The sequence below is a fragment of the Brienomyrus brachyistius genome, unplaced genomic scaffold (genome assembly GCF_023856365.1).
Source record: "Brienomyrus brachyistius isolate T26 unplaced genomic scaffold, BBRACH_0.4 scaffold130, whole genome shotgun sequence".
Taxonomy (NCBI): Eukaryota; Metazoa; Chordata; class Actinopteri; order Osteoglossiformes; family Mormyridae; genus Brienomyrus; species Brienomyrus brachyistius.
The window spans coordinates 129,940-137,011 of NW_026042405.1; the positions used below are offsets into that span (position 1 = coordinate 129,940).

The 7,072-nt window shown below is 44.2% G+C and overlaps 1 non-coding gene across 1 annotated transcript; it reads right to left on the reverse strand.

Annotated features, from left to right (window-relative positions):
• Positions 1–3,425: 3,425 nt before the first annotated feature.
• Positions 3,426–3,497, reverse strand: trnad-guc (transfer RNA aspartic acid (anticodon GUC)). The gene has a single exon. It is a non-coding gene; the product is annotated as a tRNA-Asp (tRNA).
• Between the last annotated feature and the right edge of the window lie 3,575 nt (positions 3,498–7,072).

Here is a 7,072-nt window from a genome sequence, read left to right on the forward strand (position 1 = left end):
CAAGACCCCAACCAGGGACGGCCAGAACATCCGGATCGTCGCCTTCATTTGCTTCTAACCCCTAGGTTTAAGCTCTCTTCACACTGTCTGAAATCATCCCAAGTGTTATTCCCTCTTTGACCAGCAGGGGGGAGGAGGGCACTCCAGAATAAATGCTTTCATTGCAACCAATATACCATAACCTTGCAATACTGAACTAGCACACATGGAAGCGTCGCATCCAAACCTTGCATTGCCTTGTACTGCATGGGGGTGATGTGCTCGAATCCCGGAGGGGGAACATCCCAGTACTTGTATGTCCTTTTCTTACGGCTTCTCCGAGGAGAGTAGCTGCCCAAACACAAAACAGAAGGTTGTTTTCCCCAAACAATACAGTGTAAACACTCAGAATCTGGCAAAAACAAACAGATGGCAGAATGTTTACATTTAACTTTGGATCGCAGGCAGTTTAAGGTCATGAGGGTGTGACCATGCGCCACTTTTTAGGCTGGCTTTGAGGTCCCATCGCTATGGCGGGGGCTACTTATAAACGCCAGTTAAAATTTAATATGGGTACAGTCCCCCTTCCCACCACGAAGAAACCAATTGGTTGATTGTGAAAGAAACTTGTTAAGAGGCCTCAAACCATGCTAGATATCAGCTTCAGTGCCTGTAACCGGGACCGTGAGGGGGGGTACCTGTGCTTCTTGTGCTCGCGTGAGCTGCTCCGTCGGTCACGACCCTTGCGGTCGCGGCTGCTGCTGCGCTTCTCGTGACTCCGCCCCCTGGAGTCCTTGCTCCAGCGGCGGTGCTTCTCGCCACGGCTCAGAGACCGGCTGCGGCTACGCTTCTTGTGTCGCTCCTTCTCCCGCTCTGGGGGACGACACCGTGGTACCAGTGAGACGGTGGGCGGAGCGACATGACTGCCCCCCTACCATCCATTTCGATAAATCCAAGATGTGTAACTCAGAGGGATTATGAATGTGTGTCCGGATGGTTGTGGGTTTGAAGCCCATGAGTCACAGAGTAATCATATTACCAACTTCCCTGGGGTGCTGGATGCTGACTGACCCAGCGCTATGCCTTAAAAGTCACTTACGGAGACCAAGATGTGGTACGGGGTCTAACTCCCCAGTTTCCTCACCAGAATGAAGCACCTCCATTCAATTCACATATTCAATCACACCCTCCTGAAACAAACACACCCATCTCTCAATGGCTAATAATTTCAAGGGCACAAGGACATCCCCTTGAATGTCAGTCTGTTGTGAAACAATAAAAACATAACCAGACTAATTAATGATATAGGAGCACAGTGGTGAGTACAGTTGCCTCACGCCTCCGAGTCTGGAGGCCTGAATTTTGCCTCTGCTCTCTGTATGGGGAATTTGCCTGGAATAGGCTCCAGGGGAGCCTGACTAAGATAACTGGTTGGACGATGGATGGGTAATTAATATCGTTTCAATCTGACAGACAGCACTTTATTAAACTAGCAATAAAATATCACCTTTCTATCCCAGCAGGTCCTTCATATAGAAGCTTAAATAAATCCCTGAAGGTGCAGTTTTCAGTGAAGCATTTAAACGCAGGTGCTGCTCGAGGAATCAGCTTCATGCATCAGTTATAACAGCGTTACGGTAATGCACCGCTGCAAAAGTACAGACACGGAGCGGCCAATGCATCTTACGTAAATCGGTAATAACCAATTACCGCAATCGCAGGCATAGTCAGAGCGCAGATATGAATGACTGGAACTGCTAGTTTATCAAACACGGCGGCACTTAGTGCTCGTCTAGCCGAATCAGGTCGTTTCGAATGACATTTTAGTGATTTAGTGATAAGGAGCTGATATGACAAGATTGCCATTTGATAGGTACATAAATCAATCCTACTTTCGACTCCGTTGTAACGCATGTTGTATATTTCAGTTGCGTTAGTATGGCTTAAGTTTATTCAGTTTACTGGATTCTCTGCACTTTAATGAAGTTATATGTGTATTGTTATATAACTGTACATCATTGTTAGTTACTGCTATCCGCTGTAAAGGTAGATACAGGTGCAAGACTTTGCAATAACGACCTAAAAGCAGTTGTTATGATTCCAGGGAACGCGGCTGATTTTTAGAGTCTATACATCATGAAGAAACGGCGATCGTGTGAGAAAGACTTATTCTGTACGGATGACAGGGCCAGCATTTCGGACCCAAGGGAAAGGCTATTGTGCATCGGAAAGAGACAAAATCATATCATTATATAGAAAACTCGTCGTAGTATTTAAAAACCAAGTAACTAACACTGTTATTAAGTGCGGACTTTAAATCAAGTGGTCGCGGTCGTTTTTATTTGCATAAAACTTTAAACGTGATCTTGAAAATATAACGCTTGCAACAAACATCCATGCATAGTGTGTTACTGCGAATGAAAATACGCGGGTCGCAATTTATGATCCAAGTGTATAATGGTAAATAATTAAATAAATAAAACCGCAGGCTTTCACATCGAGTGCACCCCAATAACGTTTCATTGAAATGTCCATGTTATGTACGCCGGGCACTGATGGATGCAGGCCTAGCGATCTCTATAACAATGCCAAGCAAAGAATGTCACTGATTTACCAAAGCGGTCAGTTTTCGGGGATCCTGCGGCAGCTGGGAGAAGAAGAATCGGGCAGGTTTCAGAATCGGCGAGCGCTCGGATAAAAGGCACCGATTTCCCAGCCGCGCTTTTCTTTTCGGAACCAGCAGAAGTGCCCTCCGCACCATCCTCGGCGCTAGGACACGCCGGCCACTTTATTACCCTAAAACAGGGAGCATACACCGATCTTCAAAGCCAAACTTACCTTGCCGATTTTCGCTTAACTGCTTCTCAAACTCATCGAAATCTGACATTTTTCAGTCCGTACTAAAGACGTATTGCAAAATAAGCAGAGGTCCAACAGTAGGCCTTTGAATGGGCTACAGGCTGCATTGGGTTCTGCTGCTTTTTCTTCCGAGTCGCCTGCCCCTCCTCCCCCGAAGTCATCGGCTCTTCCTCGGTTGTATCACACACAGGTTCGGAAACATTCGATGCGCATTACCGTCCCCTCCTGCACTGGAGGGTTAAGGACAACGTGATTATATCGAACCAAAATTGAAATGTGCAAGTTGACTTTCCTAGTTATACGTCTTCATTTTTATTCTGGGTTTAACAACCATGAGTTTATGACGTATTTTACATGATTAGTTGGCGACTGGACCTTATTGTTTATATCTCTTATTAAGGATCCATCCATCCATACATCAATTATCAAAACCACACACTTACAATCCGAGTCTAGTTTCATATGCTGCGCTGCTGAGCGACCCGCAGAATATTATGCATGAGTACAAGTCACAAGCCCCGTTTCCACTAACACGGGGCCGGTTCTAGCTTGGTGCCTTTTGAGACCGAGGCAAAAAGATGCAGACTCTCCCCGTCGGGGAATCGAACCCCGGTCTCCCGCGTGACAGGCGGGGATACTCACCACTATACTAACGAGGAGATGTACGCGCACTACTTTTACATCTTCAAGATAAACAGCGGATGACTACTAACATTTGCGAGTAATCAATGACTGAGCTTCATGTCATGACCATGGTGCTCAAGAGAAGAAAAAATACATAATGTACGTCCACTGATACCAGAACAACCATATAGCTTTATACTAAGACGATGATTAAACGGAAAATTCCTTTACAAAACACTGCCACAAAATCATAGTTTCGCAATATTACATCGTGCAACGGGACACAGTGTAAGTACGTGAAGTCGGTAATTAAATCAAGAAAAAAAAGTGAGAGGAAAAGAATACTTTTCTATTATCATATTTTTCTAACTGGCCAAACTGAGTCATATTTTGATTATACACACTAACAGAAAAACAGTGCAAATCTCCGGTAGTCCGTTTCACTTGCGCTCCGCTATGGGGCAGTAACAAGCAGAGCTTAAGTGTGGAAGGAAAAAAAAAACACAGGACAGCATCAATCCCAACTTCACAAACGCCGGAGATCGAGATGCTGTAAGCATGACAATTAACATCTTTATCCAAGGGAACAGCTGCAAGACACAGATGCCGCGCCTAACAAAGGTAGGATCGATTCCGAAGTTCAGGCATTTACAGACGCGGACTCTTCTGGAGTTGATTTTTTTCGGGAGATACGCATCAACTTCAAAAGTATGAACCGCATTATATCTATATCTGTTATGACGTTGTAGCTATTGATACTGATGCATCACAAAAATAATTTAAATGTTTTTTCATTCTGACATATGTTCGTTCGGACGAGGATTTTATTATATGAGATAAGTTTTAAATGAAAACTTTTTTTAATCTATATGATTAATTCTCGAATCTAAGCCAGACTTCACATAAATCATTCATTCATAAATATAATGGAACATACAACATCCAGGTATCCATGAAATTTATGATCAGGCTATACGTTTGTGATAACAACAAAACAACACAACATGTATATTTACAATATATGGGCCTATTGTTTAATATTGCCTCCAAATTATAGCCAGACAATAACGCAATAGGCCGACATCAAACTATTTTCATGTAAAACAAAAGTGCTGGCAGTTTGCTTGTGCTTACAGACCCCGCCTTGAGCCCATCCAGAAAGATCCCAAAAATAACCGACAAGCAAAGGTTGTAACAATCTGAGCATGTTTAGTTTAATGTAATCAGGAGCCGAATTAATAACGCGAATAAATGATCAAACCGAAAGTCTGTAGTCGGGAATATCCGATAACGTCTTTGACGTGCAGTTAAGATAGTCAGAGGAAAAACCTTGTAGTTTACTTATATATATGCCTAAATATATGAGTGTGTCTCTCCGGTGATTTAATGATGAATATAACGATTACATATCAAATCACACATTAAGCAATTATTATATTACTAGGTTGAACGTTTTCACTATGTCTGTCGTCACCTTGATTTCACGATTTTGACTATTCTTCTTATCCCAGATTGAACAAGTCATTGTGGCGATGCAAGATCCCGACATGGGGATAAAGATGAAGAATCAAAGACTGTTAATCACAGTGATTCCACATGCGATGACAGGTGCACGATACATATTTTACTTTTTAAAAATAATTTTTCGTGCCGCCCGGGTTGTCTTACACCCGGCCGTGCAGTGTCCCGGGGGCCGGGTCCTAATGGTCATTTAAGCCCTTCACAGGAAAGCCCATACATCGGCGGTCTTCGGGAATCCTGTGCATTAAGACTGTCATCGATCTCCTTGCGCTCATATTTATTTATGTAATTTATTTATCGAGTTCAGCGTTTTTGATTTATGACGGCTTAATGCATTTCTCGACTCTAACTAGATGCCTTCCTCGCTATGCCTTCCCAGGAAATGATATCGTGGAGTGGCTAATTCAGAAGTACTCCATCATGGAAGAAGGTAGGGCCGAGAAGTATGTAGGGAAGCGTTACCTGGTGCTCTTATGTGAGGTTAATCGATTGTTTTTTTCCCTTCGTGACGACGATGGCGCCCCTGCTGGCGAAAGACGTCATCAGGTTTTTTTTTTTTTGTAATAAAATAACAGAAATAAACGAGTCTTTTGAATAATAAATACAAATGAAGTAATAGAATTTGTCATCCATACAACAGATTAGCCTAGCTGCATTTATGTGTAAGCATATGCAATTCACGTGTCTGACAGAAGCATGTTCTGTTCCATTGATATTGCTGAGCCTGTGAATTAATAAATGTCAGAATTGAGCTTGTCCATAACATAGACACCCCATTCGCCTGAAGCTTTTGGGATTTTCTTCCCCTGGCGTCAATTTATCTGCTGAATTATTTATCTTTCTGCTGAGAGGCTATTAGTACAAATAATCTGTAGGCCAGTCCCGAGTCGCGCCGCTACGCATGCTGAGCTGTACGGTTTGATAGTCCCGATGCAAACTTCGCTGATAGCCAGAGGCAGTCAGTCATGCCTGGAGAAATATCGCTATCCGTCTCCCTCATTATGCACTTCTGCAAGACGCTGTTGTCCTGAATTCCCGGGCGATGCAGATGAGGTTTTAAATAGCAAGGGAGCAGATTTCCCTGATTTACAGCCCAGATTGGAAAAGAAGTCGGAATGGAAAGGAGGGGACTTTTAGGCAGTAGATGGCAGATGCATTAACAGACTTGAATGGGCAAAAAACCTGTTGCCCCGGTAAGCAGTTACCCCTCCCTGTAAACACTAGGCTTCCCCCTAGCAGCGCTGTTGCTGCGCCGGTCTGAAACCCCCGGGAGCGCCTGACTGCCAATGGCCGCGGAGGCAGCCGGAAAGTGGAAAGTCCCAATTACTCGTAATTAATTATAGTTCCGATGAGGAATGCACCATCCCCGCGGCTTATTCTGTGCACCATGTCAACGTTTTTTCCAGTTACTTGCTATACCGTAAAATAAAATATAATATGCCTACTCAGTTTCTAGTTATCGTGTGTTCTACTGTATTCCACTGACAAAAATTTAGAGAATTACTATGCCTAAATCTGGGCTACGAGTAGTGGATTTGTTTGAGCTTTGAGTAGTTTACGTGGAAATGAGTGACCACTTTGTGTGTTTTCAGAGGCACTTCATGTGGGGAATCTGATCGTGAAGCACGGCTACATTTACCCCCTAAAGGACCCCAGGACGCTCGTCCTGCGGCCCGACGAGACGCCGTATCGCTTCCAGGTAACCTAAAACCACGGTTTCTTCAGATGGAGGGCAGCGCGAGAGGGTGGTGGCCATGTGGGGGGGCACGCATATCGAAACTATTCGTTGGAGAGACTGCGGAATTACCGTGTAGGACAGTATTTCTCAATCTGGTCCGGGCTCCAGAGCTGAGAGGGTGCAAAAACGTAGACTGTCTGGTAGGGAGCTGGGAGGGAGCAAAAACGTGGATCATCTGTGTGTCGCCGAGGACCGGATTGGGAAACACTGATGTATGAGAACCAATGCCAGTTAAAGTAGCAAAATGCCTTCCACCCGCCTTGTCCCTGACATGTTAAATCACAAAGCACCTTTGTCACGCTGCTTCTGAATAGTTTCAAATGACAGCATCTCCTTTTTGCTAGACTCCGT